Source organism: Pongo abelii, chromosome 21, assembly GCF_028885655.2.
Source record: "Pongo abelii isolate AG06213 chromosome 21, NHGRI_mPonAbe1-v2.0_pri, whole genome shotgun sequence".
Classification (NCBI taxonomy): domain Eukaryota; kingdom Metazoa; phylum Chordata; class Mammalia; order Primates; family Hominidae; genus Pongo; species Pongo abelii.
The window spans coordinates 2,209,849-2,227,554 of NC_072006.2; positions in this window are offsets into that span (position 1 = coordinate 2,209,849).

Here is a 17,706-nt window from a genome sequence, read left to right on the forward strand (position 1 = left end):
GCCTGGGATAGATGACTAAAGAAAAGCACATGACCCAAATTAGCAAAGGAAGAAGCAGAACACATGGAAAGAATTTTCTTCAAACAAATAAAAGTTTTTTTGGACTCTTCTTTTATGATTCAACTCTTCTGTTGTTCAGCTAGAAGTTGGAATCATGGAAAAGGGAGAAATGGCTGGTGAGTGGATAAGAAAAACTTAGAAACTGAAATTGATCAGCTTTGCATGAAGAAGATAAAAAATTAATGCATATTCAAGAGGTATAGTCACATAGGTTTATCATGGATTTATATACAACTAAATAACCCCCATGCCCTCTGTTCCATTTGGGTTTCTATTTTGGTTAGCGTGAAAACACTCATGACCACAAGACTCTTATTTTATGTGCAAACAGAAGGCTCTAGTGAGTGTTCATTTGTCCTCTGATTAACAACCACACAGAAATAGAGTAATAAGCCTTGCTATGAAGCAGCTTTCCACTCCATTATATGTTGAAGGAAAATGGCAAATCTGAAAGCCTGCTACTAACCACCACAGTGAATTAGGAGAGGATGAAGGCTGGCATTAAGCGATTCCTTTAAATTCAGTAATATTTGACAGGTCTCAGCTGTTGGGAATAGCTGTGAACTAAATTATTGAAAAAAAAAGAAATTATTTCCAAGTGATCATGTGACTTAAAGAAACTAGACAAAGTTCATTCCACATTCAGCTGTCAGAAACACACCCTCCACACACGGAATAAAGTGTGTAAATTCTAACTCTTTACAACTGAACTCTCCTGCTTCTGATCTAAAAGTATTTCAACCCAGTTCCTATGCCTTAATGCTCAGGGTGGGTGTCAGGGTGGGTGGCTCTCTGGGGTGCTTTCTTCATGAAGCCAGATAGAATAAAGAGGAAACAGGGCCACTGTTTTAACTCATTGGCTTTGTCTTTGAATATATGCTTTCCACTTTTTAATTTTCATTTTATATTCTCTTCACAGTGATAACCACATTTATTTAAATGTTCATCCCATTTGAGTAAGAGTTTCTTTGAATAAGAGCCATCTGTTTCATTTAATCTGAGGATGGGTATTTTGTGCCTATTCCTCTCTAGATAGAGTATTGGGAAGCCCATGTGTTGAGTCAGATCGTGAACTACCAATTCCTCTGTGTAATAATAAGCAAGGATAGCAAACCTTAGCTCACTGTATCAAATGTGCAACACCCACCATCACATTGAGTAGCAGAGGAGAGATACCACAAAACTCTAACAGAGAATCATAAATGTCCTGAAGAAAATGATCTCCAGAGGCATTTTCATAATACATAAATTCAGACAAGTTTATTAGAGCCAAAGACATTTACTTGATTTGACATCGCTGCACTGGTCCCTAAGGACAAATTAGACTCATAAATTCTGAGTGTCCTGAAAACATATGGTACTCTCCTGCCACAAGCACACTTTATTTTGCAGAGAATCCTTTGTGGACTCATAGCAGCACCATCACTGGATTGGAAATGCTTTGCTTAACTATTCAGCAAGGTTTCCAGAAGATTCTGTGACCTGGGTGTCCATTAAAGTTGGAGAAGCTTTGGCATAAGAAATGCCTTCCAATTTTCTGTCTGGAGGTGAAATGTAAATAAGTCCCCCACCTGCTGATTAAAGAAAGGGTCTGCTCACCTGTTAGAAGGCAAGCTGTAGACTAGAACAGACAGTGTTACGTAAACCAAGGCCCCCTGTTAATAGTCACTTTGGAAATTCCCAAACTGTGAGTTGGATTAGTCCAGAAGCTGTGGTTACCAGGCAAGTTGAGGTCCCAAACCACCTCAGAAAGATTCCAAAAACACACTCTGTGTCACTGTTTCAAAACAAAGCTAGTAATATTTTAATCCCCTCACCACAAGGGCATGTCTAATATAGCTTGTCATGAGGCCAGTGACTTAGAGAAAGGAATCTGGATTTCCCCAGTTCTATCAGTTCTTTGATATTGAAAAAATAAACTAAAATGTGTATCGGAACTGGAAGCAAAGGCAAGGAGTTCAAGCAGATCACAGGCCTGCCTCCAGCACTAATGATAGTTCAAGATCATTCTATGGGTTTTTAATGTTAGGCCTTCTAGCTTGTTCACTTGATGATATCACCGCATGCTTTGAAAATCCTTTTAAAAATTACCATTATTCTTTCATGGAAAAAAACAAACAGAGCCGAAAATGATCCTTTTCCAAGGGATTTGAGGACTTTTAAACCCTGACTTCAGATTCATAAGTACCATGCTTTTCCTTGTGCCTTTGGATCAGAAATATTAAAATTCTTCTCCAGAGACATTTTCCATTTTGTCTGTAGCAGTTTTATATTAAGAAATTAATGTTAGTGGCAAAGCCTGAGACTGTGATAATGCCACAGGTAAATCAAGAAGGCCAAATCAGTGGTGATGAAGAAGGTTGACACTAATTTGTTTTTTTTCTGATAAGCAGCACCAGAAATCAGGAAGAATAGCATTCATGGCCTCACCTTAGTGTTTGCCCTGTGTGTAATTGGTCCTCCGGGTTGACTCACAAATGGAGCAATGACTTGGACTTGACTCTTTGGGTCTCCACTGTACCTTACTCTGGCCTGATTATTCTGGCACTCTGGCCTCAGTGTGCTTGCTCCTCACACTTTGGTGACAGTGGTTCTTTGACCACAAGTCAGGGAGAGCTCCCTCTTTCATCTTCAGGTCCCCTTTTATGGAAATTAGTTTTGGCTTCCATTCTTAAAGGACTTACCATAATTTTTCCTTTTAGTATTAAGAAATGTTTTAACAACCAGTGGTTTGAGTGCCTGAATCCACTCTCCAAAACAACCAACTCATTGCCTTCTGATTTAGTTTCTAGTTATTGAATTTGGCCTGCTGTACTTCTGTTCCACCTAAAGTGACCAACTCATTATGCTTGCCACTGAATGTCCTGCGTCCCGAGAAGCCCCTCAGTCCCAGGCAAACCAGGACTTCAGGTCACCCTGAATACTCCTCCTGTTTTATCACTGTCTACTCCAACCCATATCTCTAATCTCCACTGACAAATACACACAATCTTTCTGTGCACCATGGTGTCCATAATGTGTTGGCTCTCTCTTTCTTTTCCTTCCTCTCTCTCTCTTTCTCCCCACACTTTCTTTCTCTTTTCATTTTCCATTTTATTTGCTAACCCTTTCTCTATCCCCAAGAAACAGAGTGTGAAGGGGGTAAAGAGAGAGAAAAGTATGAAAACATTTATATGCAAGCTACATTAATATTGCCAAGAATAAAGTAATGTCGGGAGTATGATCGAAGTTATAAAAAAAGGACTAACGTGTCTCACCAGTCATCATGGTATATTTTGCAGCAGATAAGATATAAAAAATTTTAGTGCAGATAAGGCTGAGGGTGGAGGAGAGGACATGTAAGTTGATTTTTTAAAATATTTGATCTAGGAGAATTTATACATGTTCTCATTTCATCTCCAGATAAGAAAAATGAGGTAGATGTTTATAAAAATTTAAAGATGAGAACTTTGAGCTGCAGGAAAATTAAATAGTTTGCTGATGGCCATCAAGCTAAAAAATGGAAGAACTGGGATTTTGGAACTAGATCTCTTAAAGAGTTACTAGTTTTATTCAGAAGATAGAGGAAAGAAGACATGAACAATCATGCATATGGAAAGTATTTGGTAAATTTCCAGGTAGGTGAATCAATTCCGTTTATCTAGATGTCACAGGAGGAACTGATTTGCAGATCAGTTGGCAGAATGAAGGACTAGATGTCGTGAGAGCCATATCTGCCTGAGTAGATTGGGGTGCAGTGGCATGGAAATGACATGGTCGGAAGCATAGACACTTCCTAGAAAAAGGACTGGTGAGAGAAGAAACGTATCGTGGTTGTCAATTTCAGGACCATCACTGATGTAGGTTGACAGCATCCTTCCACACAGGGAAGGGGAAAAAGAGGTGGGATGCAGCACCTTTAAAAAAAATTGTTAGATTCCTTGAATAAGATTAAAAAAAGAAGAAGCCATTGATGTGAATCTGCTAAAGTCTGGCAAGTTAAATATATCTCTGGAGAAGTATTAAACATGACATTACATATTTAACTTTAATAAGAAAAATATTTGTAAAAATGTAACAAATTAAGCTATGACTATTGGGATTAGCAAAAAGACCAAATATTATGGTTTGAATGAGTCCCCTATAAAATTTAGGTGTTGAAACTTAATGGTCAATGTGATGATATTAAAAGGTGGCCCCTTTAAGAGGTGATTCGGTCATGAGGACTCCTTCTCTCATGAATGGGATTATGACCCTTATAAAAGAGGCTTCACGCAGTGTTCTGTTCGCTTACCCTGAAGCTATTCTGCCGTGTGAGGACAGAGCCTTCCTGCTATCGGGAGGATGCAGCAACAAGGTGTCATCTTGGAAGCAGGGATCAGCCCTCACCAGAAAACCAAATCTGCCACCACCTTGAACTTAGACTTCCCAGCCTTGAGAACTGTGAGAATATAAATTTCTCTTCTTTATAAATTACCCTGCCTACAGTATTTTGTTGTAGTAGTACGATGGACTAAAACACCAAATAGTTGAAAAAAATGTAATTTCCAATGTATAAATATATTAAAGTGTATTCCAAAACCCAAATGAAATATACCAAATTTATATAGCAGAATGTCTCCTTGGCTTTTCTTCAAGGAATCTATTTTAAGAGACTTATATCTATCCTAATCATAAATATATATCTGCTGAACTTCTTTGCTCTCTGGTCTAAACGAAGGTATGGATCCAGGGGTGAGAGGCATGGCAGAAGTATAAATTGTACAATCTAGTTAGGAAATTAGAACATACATAAGAAACCAGTAGAGAACAGAGTAATACATATGGAACCTAAATATACTACTTGGGAAGTTGGACTCTCAAGAGAGAAAAGAAAAGATTGATACAGTATTCTAAAAAATCTTGGTACTTGAAGAAAGTCTGATTTTCTTAAATATTGTAATTTTCTTAAATATTGTAAGCAAGTCCTCAACAATACTGTATAAACTATTATAGAAAAATAATAATAAAATTTGAGTTCTAATTACCTGCCAAGAGTCGTGCCAAGGGTTTTATATGCATTATTTAACTTACTTTTTCCAACGGTTCTAGAAAAGTTTGTGATTACATCCCTATCTTTAAAGGAGACAAAATTTAGGAAGTGATAAGTTAATAGTTGAGAGATAGGGGCTAACTTGTCCAAGACTGACCCCTGCAGCCTTGCTTCTCAGAAAGGGAGTTTTCCTTCTGCAATGTTCTGTGGGAAACCCACTCTGAGCAATCTTTAAGCCAATCAATGCTGAGCAACACTGAAGCTTGAACCCCAACTCTTCCTCCTCCCACCCTCAATATGCCAGAGGAGAAGTTTATGCTTCAAGAACCAAGAACACCAGTGTTGTTGCTAGCTTACTAGCAAGAAACCTTTCTGCTAGCTCACCATGTAATCCACCTGCAATTTCAACTTCTGGAATCATGATGACAGCAGGACAGGAACTTGTGCCTCCCTCCACTGCCAGTCATCACTACTGAGCTGGTAGAAGAGGGGCACAGTTTCTGCCACATCATTTCGCTATCATATCCTGGTCCCTGATAACACCAGGAGAAGGCCAGTGCTTCCCTAACCATGCAGCTTCAGAGCTCCATGGCCCAAGGGTCAGAATCACTCTTGCAAAGTCAGAAATCAGGCTTTTCCAAATCTTAGGTTACTGCCTCAACACAATGAGGCTACCAGGGGATATTGATACCTACTACTGATCCTAGGGCGGTGAGTTTGTCCAGTGAGTGCTGCTCCTGCAGACCTGTGTGTGAGCACTGCTGAGTTTTTGCCCTTGTTTGTGCTATTGTCACTTACCCAAAGTCTCACCTTCAGTAATGTCCCATCCAAGGGGCAAATATTCCAAATTGATGGTGATTAAATGAATTAGTGAATACAATCCAGATCGTTATCAATGAGTTGATAATAAATATTGTCGTTGAGCTGACATCATTTACATTATTTACATAAACCTCTCAAGGCAGTCTAAGATATTTTCAACTTGTCTTTACAACAGAATCTGTGATTTAAATGTGAAAAACTATTTTAAAATGCCATGGTGTATGGAATTGAGGGCTAAGATTATGTATACTTTTAAAACATGATCAGACCAAATAAAGGTTCAATGTAATGCCACAGTTCTACATGGGGAACCTTCTCCTGAATTTCAGTAGTGCGGAACATAAGGACATCATGACCAGATAAAGCTGCCTTCACAAAGCTTAAAATCTAGTGACAGTTCTTAGACGATAAACAAATGGTTCCAATCTAGGGTGCTACATGGTAAGAAAGGAGTGGTCCTGCATGCCATGAGGACAGAGAAAGTTTAATCTAGACTTGTGGGGTCAGGAAGCACAGGTGAAAAAATCAGGGGCTCCTCACCTAGTGCCATGCACTTGGATTAAGAAAAATATTACATCTTCATTTTCAATGACTACCTAAAACTTAACGTTTCCTTCTGTAATGACTGTAGGCAACAAACCACAGTAGCAGCAGAATCTGTGATCACAGAATAGAAATTATAGATATTTTCACACCACATCACAACTATAGGAAATATATCTAAACATTATTTATGCTTATTATCATGTTGAAATTAGAGAGGCTATTAGTTCCACTACTACATGTTGTCACTTAAAACATTAATAAAGATGCACATATATCAAATTTTATTTCCTCTAGTATTTTGATAGGTTTATTTCAATAGGACCTGTTCCCTTTGCTTAGTTTCTTTATTTTATGCATTTAGAACACTACACTGGGAAGGATTCATCATCATGACCAGATGTCACATGGGTCTATGATGCCAAAAAAGGAAGATCCGTTGAGAGCCGTAGGTAGATGCTTGGAAGACTGCGTAACCCATGGGATTGCAAGTGGAGGTGGAGACAGAGAGGATGCCTGTTTATAAGAAACAAATAAATGGTGTTCCAGGCAGAGGGAACAGAGTGTGCAACACCAGAGCAGCGAGCACTGGGAGAGACAAATGTCCTGAGTCTCTGGATCCTGCCAGAGAGGAAGAGCATGAGGGAAGCAATGTGGTTAAGAGACACAAGACAAATTATAAATCATGCTGCTATAAAAACACATGCACACGTATGTTTATTGTGGCACTATTCACAATAGCAAAGACATGGAACCAACCCAAATGTCCAACAACAATAGACTGGATTAAGAAAATGTGGCACATATACACCATGGAATACTATGCAGTCATAAAAAATGAAGAGTTCATGTACTTTGTAGGGACATGGATGAAACTGGAAACCATCATTCTCAGCAAACTATCACAAGGACAAAAAACCAAACACTGCATGTTCTCACTCATAGGTGGGAATTGAACAATGAGAACACATGGACACAGGAAGGGGAACATCACACTCCGGGGACTGTTGTGGGGTGGGGGGAGGGGGAGGGATAGCATTAGGAGATATACCCAATGCTAAATGACGAGTTAATGGGTGCAGCACACCAAGATGGCACATGTATACATATGTAACAAACCTGCACATTGTGCACATGTACCCTAAAACTTAAAGTATAATAATAATAAAATTTAAAAAATTAAAAATTAAAAATTAAAAATTAAAAAAAAAAGAGAGATGCAAGACAAGCAAGGAAGGGTCCTATAAGCTCTGAAGAGGCATGTGGAGAAATGTAAATTTCATCTTAAGACACTGGGTGGTGAATAAAACTTTTGAAGCAAAATTTTCAAAATTATTTATTCCTCAATTTAAAAAAAAGTTCTTTCCAAATAACTTTTTTTTCTGAATCTTATTTCCTCAATATTTGAAATGATCCTGTGGTGTAGAGTCACACATTTTCTTATACTACATACAGATGGACTGAGATAACAGAGCATTTTAAGTGATTGTTTTTACAATTGGTTTGATCTTTCTTATGTACAAATGTCAACTTAAACGTGATGTAAATGTCATATCTTCTTTTTCTTTAATTTTACATCTGCTCCTATTTGGCCATTCTGTGTTCCATCTCCCCCTCTTCTCCTCCCTACAGAGGGAGAGCTCTTGTGTTCCATCTTGACATGAGGACATGTGTGTGTTGGCAGGGGAGGGTCCTGTGATGATGTCTGGCTATCCAGGAGCTACCATGGCAATAAGTGTATCTGCCTTTTCATTGCTTGCCTGGCTAGCATTACTGTGATAGTTACTGCTCCTGACTGTGATCCACGCTTTCTAAGCCTAGTCAAAGAATGATGTTCCCTCCTGCTGACTTAGATCTTTCTTGGCTTTGCTGGCAACCTTCCCACAGATGCATGCCCATGATTTTTACCCAATTTTAGCCAGGCAGTCAACCCTGAAACTCTTGGCTACAGAGGTTTCTATTCCTACACCATGATGTTCCTCCTCTCTGGTTGTCATCAGCAATGGCTTCCACTCCATAATGAGACAAGTCAGAAATTGCAGCTGCTACTCCATCATGCCTGTTCTCTCTCTCTTTTTTTTTCTCTCTCTCTCTTTCTCACACAGACACACACACATACACACACACACACACACAAACATACACACACACACACACAGAACAGGTCACATTGCTAACAATATACATCACCCTGTTACTGGGATATCCTGAGAGGCAGTGTCTTCCCAAAATCCCAAACAGGAAAAACAGTAACTGCACTTGTTTTCTTTCCCTTAACTGATTGAGAAAGGCATGAATCTGACCTGCTGCTCTCCCTCCTCATTGATTCCCTTCTCTTTCCAACAATCCACCCAGGCAGAAGTTCTGGGATGTTCCCATCCTATTCCTTTCTGGTTGGCATTTCCCCAGTCATACCCTCCTTCCTACTGGCATACTAAAGTTCAAGGCTTAACCTAACTAGTGAAACAACCTATGATTTAGGTAAACCAGACATGACCTCAGTACAGAATTGTCAGACACCTTAGGAATAAGGACATTGGAGGATGATAGCTCATTAGTTAATATTCTAAAAATAATACTCTCAGATCATCATTTTTCCTTGAAAATCATTTCTTTCAGTATGCTACGCAGAATGACCTTAGACTCCCAATGAGCCTAGTCTCCCAACGAGTGAGAGCAGAGAGCCTCAAACATCTTTGTGTCTTGTCCTGGATGGAGATTCCTGCTCAAGCCACTGGCTCAATGGTCCAGTCTTTGAGGAGATAGAATTTAAGCAGTCAGATCTGTACACTTTCACATGACACCCGTCACCTCTCCTCTCATGTGTATCTTTTTTCCCCCTCCTCTTTTTCTCTATTTCCTTTTTCTGTTTCCCCAAACCCCCCAGTTAACCCTTTCCCTGCCCCCTAGTCCTTGTCCACACAGAAAATCTGGTTCTAGAGAACAGTACTCAAACAGCCTCCAACTAAAATGCATTACGTGTGGTAATGCAAAAAATTATTAGAACAGTTTTTCTATTTAAAATATGACTCCTATTCACTGCTTTGGTTTCCCAGTCTTTGTGCTTCAGGCTAAATATTACTCAGATTTCTGCGAGGCCAGGTGCTTTCTCACCAATTATCTGAAAGGCCCAGAGAATGGTACTTACATCAAAGCCAGTCCTAATGACAAAGGACACCTGGCCACGGCAAACACAAGCATCTCTCAGCTCCTCGCTCCATTTGGCAAAAAGCTATTTCCATCTCAGTCACAACATAACAAAGGACTAATTGATGGGAGCATTTTTTCCATCTTTCAAAAAATAAATTGAGCCAACCCCACGAGCTCATCTAGAGGAATTAATTAGGGAATAGGAAATCTCCAAAGCCATCCTTAAATTGACATTGAACAAAGCCCAGGGAACAGATGGCTTTTCATCTGAATTCTTTAAAACCTTTAGCACTCTGCTAATTCCCCTATAGGAATGAAAAAAAAATTGCTAAATGAATTTGAGCAAACTATTTCACCAGGTGTTCAGTTCCCCTAAGATTCCTTTTGCACTAAGAAAAAAAGAAAATACAACAGGTATCCTCTCTACTGATATTACTATAATTTCATTTGTACATGTGAGTTCTTCCCCCAGGGCTCATTCTAAACTTCCCCTGCATTTCTGACTACCAAGCTGGGGGAATGAGTCTCTTAATTGGTGCAGCTGATCATGCACAACTGCTCAGAGCACAAGGACAGTGTCAACACACACAAAGTCGAGAATGAGGCCATTGTTCAAGCAAAATAGAAAAATAGAAAACAATTTTTGTCATTTTGTTTCAGATATCTGGAGATTTCTGGGGCAAGGGCTGGATAGGATAAACTGTATTATCCCAATAGTTGAGTGGATTTTTTATTTCCCCGTACAAATTTGACATGTAGAAACATTGTGAATAAGAGAGACATTGCCTCTCATTTGCATAGTTAATAAGAAGCTGTCCTATTAAAGCCTCCAGAAGGATGAGCTGCTGGAATTTATACTTTATCTATTCAAAGGATGTCTACATACAATCCTCCATGATAATTTGGTAGAAAATTTTAAAACACTTTTTTCTTTTTAAAATTTGACAGATAAAATTGTATATACCTACTATGTACAACAGGATGTTTTAAAATGTATGGACATTGTAGGATAGCTAAATTAAGCTAATTAATATGTACATTAACTTACATAGTTGTTATTTTTGTAATAAGCATATTTAAAATCTACTCTTTTAGCATTTTTCAAGAATATAATACATTGTGATGAACTATAATCTCCGTGTTGTAGAATAGAGCTCTTAAAAATATTCTTCTCATTTAACTGAAGTTTTGTAACTTTTTACCAACAGGTCCCCATTACCTTCCTCTAGCGCCCCAGCCCCTAGAAACCATCATTGCACTCTCTGCTTCTATGAGATCAACGTTTTTAGACTCCACATGGGAGCGAGATCATGTGGTATTTGTCAGATGCCTGGCCTATTTTACATAATGTCCTCTAGGTTCACCCATGTCGTCACGAATGGCAGGATTTCCTTCTCTTTTATAGGTGAATTGTATTCCATTGTGTATATATACTACATTTTCTTTATCCAGTCATCTGTTGATAGACACTAGGGCTGATTCCACATTTTGGCTATTGTGAATAGTGCTTCAATAAACAGGATAAATAAAATAATATAATATAATAAATAAATAAAATAATATAATAAATAAAATAAGGAAATTGGTATGTCCAAGAGTGCGGATGTCTCTTGGACATAACAATTTCCTTTCCTTTGGATGTATATCAAATAGTGAGGTGGCTGGCCCATATTATAATTTTATTTTTAAGCTCTTTGGGAATCTCCATACAGTTTTCTATAATGGCTGTACTAACTTACACTCCCACCAACAGTGTGCAAGGGTTTCCTTTTCTCACCTCTTGCCAACTCTTGTTATCTTTTGCTGTTTTCTTTTGAAGACACGGTCTTGCTCTGTGGCCCAGGTTAGAATGCAGTGGTTCAATCATGGCTCAAGCAGTACTCCAGCCTCAACCTCCAGAGCAGCCAGGACTACAGTAAGATGTGGTCTCACCATGTTGTTCAGGCTGCTGGTCTCTAACAACTGGGCTCAAGTGATCCTCCCATCTCAGCCTCCCAAAGTGCTAAGATTACAGTTGTGAGCCACCATGCCCAGCCTTTGTCTTTTTGATAATAGCCATTCTGACAGGTGTGAGATGATATTTTGTTGTTATTTTAATTGGCATTTCCCTGATAATTAATGATCTCGAGCATTGTTCATATACTTTAAAACAGTTTTTCTTTTAGATACATTTTGTTTTACATTTTAGACTGAATAATTTTATTTGGGATTCTGATATTTCACTAGAATATTTGAACATTCCAGTATACATTCCTTCATTTTAAACAATTTCCTTTAAACATAGTTTGTACCCATAGCCTGAAACCATGCAATCAGGAAGGGTCTAAGGGGCCAAGGAAACTCTAAGATAACAGATGTCTCATGTGTGTAAATTCTGATACATGAATTAAAACATGCACTGAGGGCTAAGCATGATGGCTCACACCTGTAATCCCAGCACATTGGGAGGCCAAGGCGGGAGGTTCACTTGAGGCCAGGAGTTCAAGACAAGCCTGAGCAACATAAAAAGGCCTCATCTTTACAAAAAATAAAAGAAATTAGGCAGGCATGGTGGCATGTGCCTATAGTCCCAGCTCCTCGGGAGGCTGAGGCTGGAAGATCACTTGAACCTGGAAGGTCAAAACTGTAGTGAGCCATGATCATGTCACTGCTCTCAAGCCTGGGCCACGGAATGAGACTCTGTTTCAAATGAATAAATAAATAATAAAAATTAAAAACAAAGAAACATGCTCTGAGTAATTCTATGGTGGGGGTAGTGAAGGAAAAGTAAGCCTCTAAAGGAAAGCCTCTAAATCCATCAGCAAAATGGAGAAGGGTATTTTGGTTTCCAACACTCAATCTCAACCCCAAGCCACTCCACGAGCTGACTGAAAGACTCAATCCTGTATTGACAACAGCTGACTGGTCACTTTCTTTTCACCTTCCAGCCACCTGCCCATCAGAGCTACTACGACAGCCTTTGTCTTCACGCCACGCAACCTGGCACACAATCTTCCCAATCAACTTTACTCTAGACAAAGTTCTGACCATAAAGGTGTTCACTTTTATCATGACAGACCTATGGCAATTTTAGAGCCAGGAGTCTTTCCTTCTAAAAGTAAGGCTATTAAGTGAAACTACTGGAAGCAGAAGTTGCGCTAAAATTAAATAAATGGATACAGTTACACGTATACACATATATACTCAACCTATTGATTATACTTCTTCTTCATTCAATAAACAGTCATCACTCTGCCAGGAGTTAGGGAAAAATTAGTGAGTGAAATAGAAATAATTTATGTCTTCTTAAGAGTTCTATGCTGCTTTGGGAGAGACAGTCAAATATATCCGCATGTATATAATTATGAACTATAATAAATTCTATGAGGATTAAAGGACAAGATAGGACATAAAAGTAGAAACCAGTGTAGGCTGGAATGTCAAGAAAAACTTCCCTGAAAAATAAATTTTTGGACTGATATCAGAAAAAAATGAGTTGCCATTAACTGTTGTGAAAGTGATACAGGGTAGAACTCAAACCAGTGAGGGGAAACAGTGTGGGCAATGGCTCTGAGACAGGATCAAGCTGAATATCCTGGAGGAATTGAAAGAAATTTATGGGACTGAAAGGAATTCAGCAAAGGTGAAGAATGACCCTGGAGAGGTTTAAGCCTGAAGGGCTTTGAGGGACAGTAGAAGTCTCTTGTCTTTGTTGGGGTTCCTCAGAAGCAGACCATGAGACAAAGGTTCCAGTTGGAGGTGATCCCAGGAAACACCAGAGAGATGATAGAGAAGGGAAGATCAAGAATGGGTGACCAAGCAAGTCACCACTGCAGGCACCTGAGCTTCCTCCAGTTGCCAGGGAAGGGGGATCCGGTGTAGGACACGTACCTTGGAAGTATCTCACCCAAGGGGCAAAGCAGCCCGTGTCTTTACTCGTTGTTTCTCAGTACTCTTGGATTGAAGGGTACTGTGTAGGGGAGGGTGAAACATTAATTTCCCAGCACCTCACAACAGCATGCCTATAGTTGAGCAGACTATGCTCAGAGCTCACCACAGAAAACCCTCAGGCACTGAAAAGCTGGGCCATTGAGCATCACAGAGGTGAGATGGAAGGCACCTGAGCAGGTCGTTCGTGTTATCAGCTGCATCACACCAGGTCCACTCTTGTGTTCTCCTTCCTGCTTTCAGAGCAGCATGAGTAACATCAGAAAGCAGCAGAATTTATATCTCCATTTTTATTATATTTTTCACACCCTTCTACATTTATATAAGGGTACTGCACTTTACTTGTGTGAGTACTAAAGTCTCAACTACACCTGTCTGCAGTAGGTAGGGGTTATCACTCCCATTTTACACACTGGAAAACTGGAAATTACTGAGGCAGGACAAACTGCTCAAGGCCATATATCTAAAGGACAAGCACTATGATTCAAATCCAAGGCATTAGTTCCCACAGTCATTTTTATTCCCACCATACCATGGTGACACTAGTGACATATGACAAAAGAGTCTACAAATTCGATTAAACCTTAACCATACAATTGACTTAAGGATCCCTAGGAAAAAAAGGGATCCCCATTACTTAGTATTCCTAATTCTAAAATGTATCAGAATAAATTTTGAATGATAAAACATAACAATAGAATAAAAATAAAAGGTATACCTTTCCTATTACATCAATATTTAACAGATTTTAAGTGATGAGCAAGCATATTAATTACGGAAAACAATGGAAGATAAGGAGGGGGTCTAATATGGTTGAACCATCTGAAAGTGGAGGACAAGTACATAAAACAACTCTCTTAGCATGAAGATAAATGTCACCAGGCAGGTCTCATTATATTTCTATTAGACCTAAGCTTCTAGTTCTTCTGCTTTATAGGTGAGAGTAAATGAAACTGAACTGGGAGAGAAGCATGGCTTTCTGAAATTCTACCTATATATGAAAGGTTCACCAGTTATCTCCAGATCAATTTCTGAAGCACATGTTTGGGAGGCAGAAAATAATTTCTCATGTGCAAGTATTGCAGGTCAAATGTCAGCTTCGGTGACAGAGGTTGTGTTTTATAGACGCATACTTTAATGTGATTCTCATACTCTGGTTTATGATTTGCCTTTTCAAAGTGAATATTTCCACTCTGTTGGCCAGAGCGCTGGTCTTACTGTTGATTATGTGTCAAGACTTGAACATCATCCCACATTGTCTGAAAAATTAGCCCTTCCATGGCTTTGCACTGTGCAGTGAGATGAGAATGTAAAGAATAACCTGGTCTGAGAATGTCCAGTATTAAAAAAGGAAGAAGAGAAACCTGTAAGTAAGAAAGCAGATTTTTCTGAGTGCCCATTTTCTAAAGGGATTTCTGCTGACTTTGCAGTCCAGCGCCCTAGTTCCCAATACGCCTAACTCCATTTCCTGCAATGCACCTTTTCTAGATAACGGTTGTCTCAGAAGGGTGGGAATGTATTTATTTTTCTCAATATGGCAATATATTTCTTTCAAAGGAGATATTGCAATAATAAGGATTATTGCAGTTTCTTACAAGAGAAATGTTTGATGGTGGGGCAATATTTTTTATCATGCTTTGTTTGCATATACTCTAAATTGTGTAGCGCAATCTATTTTCAGTATTCTCTCCACCTGGCAGTTAAAACTAATGTCAATGTGGTGGGAGGAAACTTGTACACCTGATAAATTTCAAAAGCCTGTCCCCCTTCCTCAGGAGAAGCCTATACCCATGTTAGAAATTCTAATTCGTTTTTAAATAGTTTTACTTTAATTTAAAGAAAGCTCAGGCATATAATAAAATGCCCACTAATTATGGAATCTAAATTTCTCCATCAAACTCACATTGAGAATGTAAAATTGTATATTGGACCTGTGAGACATGCAGATAGACAATTCCAGTATGGAATTTGCAGGCTACTTACTTTGAATTTATCAACAGTTCATTTATTTATCTTGTTAAATATAAAATAATTCCTTCTGGTGGTTCCTTTTCCTACTGTGCCTTTGACACATTTGAGAATATTAAGTGAAATGATATTTTAGTTAATTAATTAATTTATTTATTTTATTTTGAGATGGAGTCTCGTCCTGTCACCCAGACTGGAGTGCAATGTCACGATCTCAGCTCACTGCAACCTCTGCCTCCTGAGTTCAAGCAATTCTCCTGCCTCAGCCTCCCAAGTAGCCAGGATTACAGGCGCCTGCCGCAATGCCAGGCTAATTTTTTGTATTTTTAGTAGAGATGGGGTTTCGCTATGTTGGCCAGGCTGTTCTCAAACTCCTGACCTTTGGTGATCCACCCGCCTCGGCTTCCCAAAGTGCTGTGATTACAGGCATGAGCCACCACTCCCGGCCAGGATATTTATTTTAACTTGTCCCAAATCAGCAATACATTCTGACTCCATATTTGTTTTCTTCAAAGTTTGTAGTAGATATAATGTTTGAGGGTAGTTTCATTTGATTCTAACTAAATACCATCAGTTCCATTTGGTTAAGTGAAATTAGAGAACTGACACTGGGGATAATGCCAAAAAACTATTTAACGAATTATCCCCAGAGATGTTACTCAATCTCAGATTCTTGTCCTACAAAAGACTAAAATGTTTTGTAAAGATATTATGTCCTAAATCCTTGCTATCACCTGCAGTAGAGGAACTCCTCAGTGGTCCTAGGTGGTCTACTTTTTCCTCTTTATACTCTTGTCCATGCCATATGTCATGAATGTAGATATTACAGATAGAAATTCATAATGCTAAGAAAATAAAGATGACAGATGCTCTCATTTTGAAAATAAATAATACTGCCTGCCATCTTTCAAATGTACTTTTACCTGTTTTGTGGGCAGATCGTTTTACCAAAAAAAAACAAAAAAAACAATTACAGTTCTAGACATCCGTAGATATTTTGTGGTTTTGCCACTGGCCACAAACCACATTTAAAGAAAATTCTTGCGACTTTTACTGTCACTGATTTGGCGAGACTTTCAGCAAACAAATTGTTTCAGGACATTGACGTCAGTAAAGTATGGTGCGCTGGCTGATGCGATATTTCTCTTATAAAGAGTACTCAACACATTGCTCACTCTTCAGTCAGAGTTGGTAAACATTTTTACTGTCCTTAGAGACAAAAGGACATGTGAGCAAACTTTTAAAAATTGGAATTTTCAATATGATTATGGGCACTAACATTTTTCATTCATTGAAGATTTTAAGAAGAGGATATAAATTATTTTTAAATTGAAAGACATAAAACTCAAGCCTGTCTAAATGACTTCAAATTATTTAAAGTATTCACTGAAGGAAAATTAAGTTTGTAGAATTAAACTATTTTTCATTGAGCCAACTGTTATGTGATACTTAGAAATTTGTTTTCACATCTCTTATTTAATCCTGAAGTCCACCCTTCTGTAGATGTGTTATTACTTCTATTTTACAAATAAGGAAACTAAATGCCAGATAAAGATATTATATGTTAGAATAGTGGGTTTCCACAGTTACTTGCATATTAGAATCACCTGGAGAGCTTCAAAAATATTGATGCTTCCATCCTAGCCCCACAAATTATGGTTTATTTGGTCTAGAGTGTAACCTGGGCTTTGGAATTTTTAAGAGATTCCTAACTGGCTCCACTGTAAAGATAAATTCAGAAAACCCTTGGTCACAAGCGAGAATCATGTACTCTTTTATGTGGAAGTTCTTAGAAGTTATTCATGTTCTACATTTCATTAAATGTAATCTAGGGTATTTATCAGAACAGTCTAAAATTTGAGAATACAGGACTACTATTCTCAATATCACACTTTCACAAGAGAGATTCTTTTCCTTCTGGCTTAATGATCACCTACATGCCTACCACATAGTTTTGTCATTATATATGGTCACAATAATGTCTAAATTTGATGAGTACTTCCTCTGTGCCAGACTTGACTTTACAAGTGACTTTTCATGTGTCCATAATGCTGTAAGACAGTCTATTTACTCCTCTTGGATGTGGGGAACCTGAGACACAGCCTGGTGCTGTAGCTTGCTAAAGGCCCCAGGGCTAGCAGAGTGGCAAAGATAAGATTTAGATCTAATCTGCCAGAATGTCTTGCCCATATTCCTGATCACCACACTGCCTAATATGACTTCCA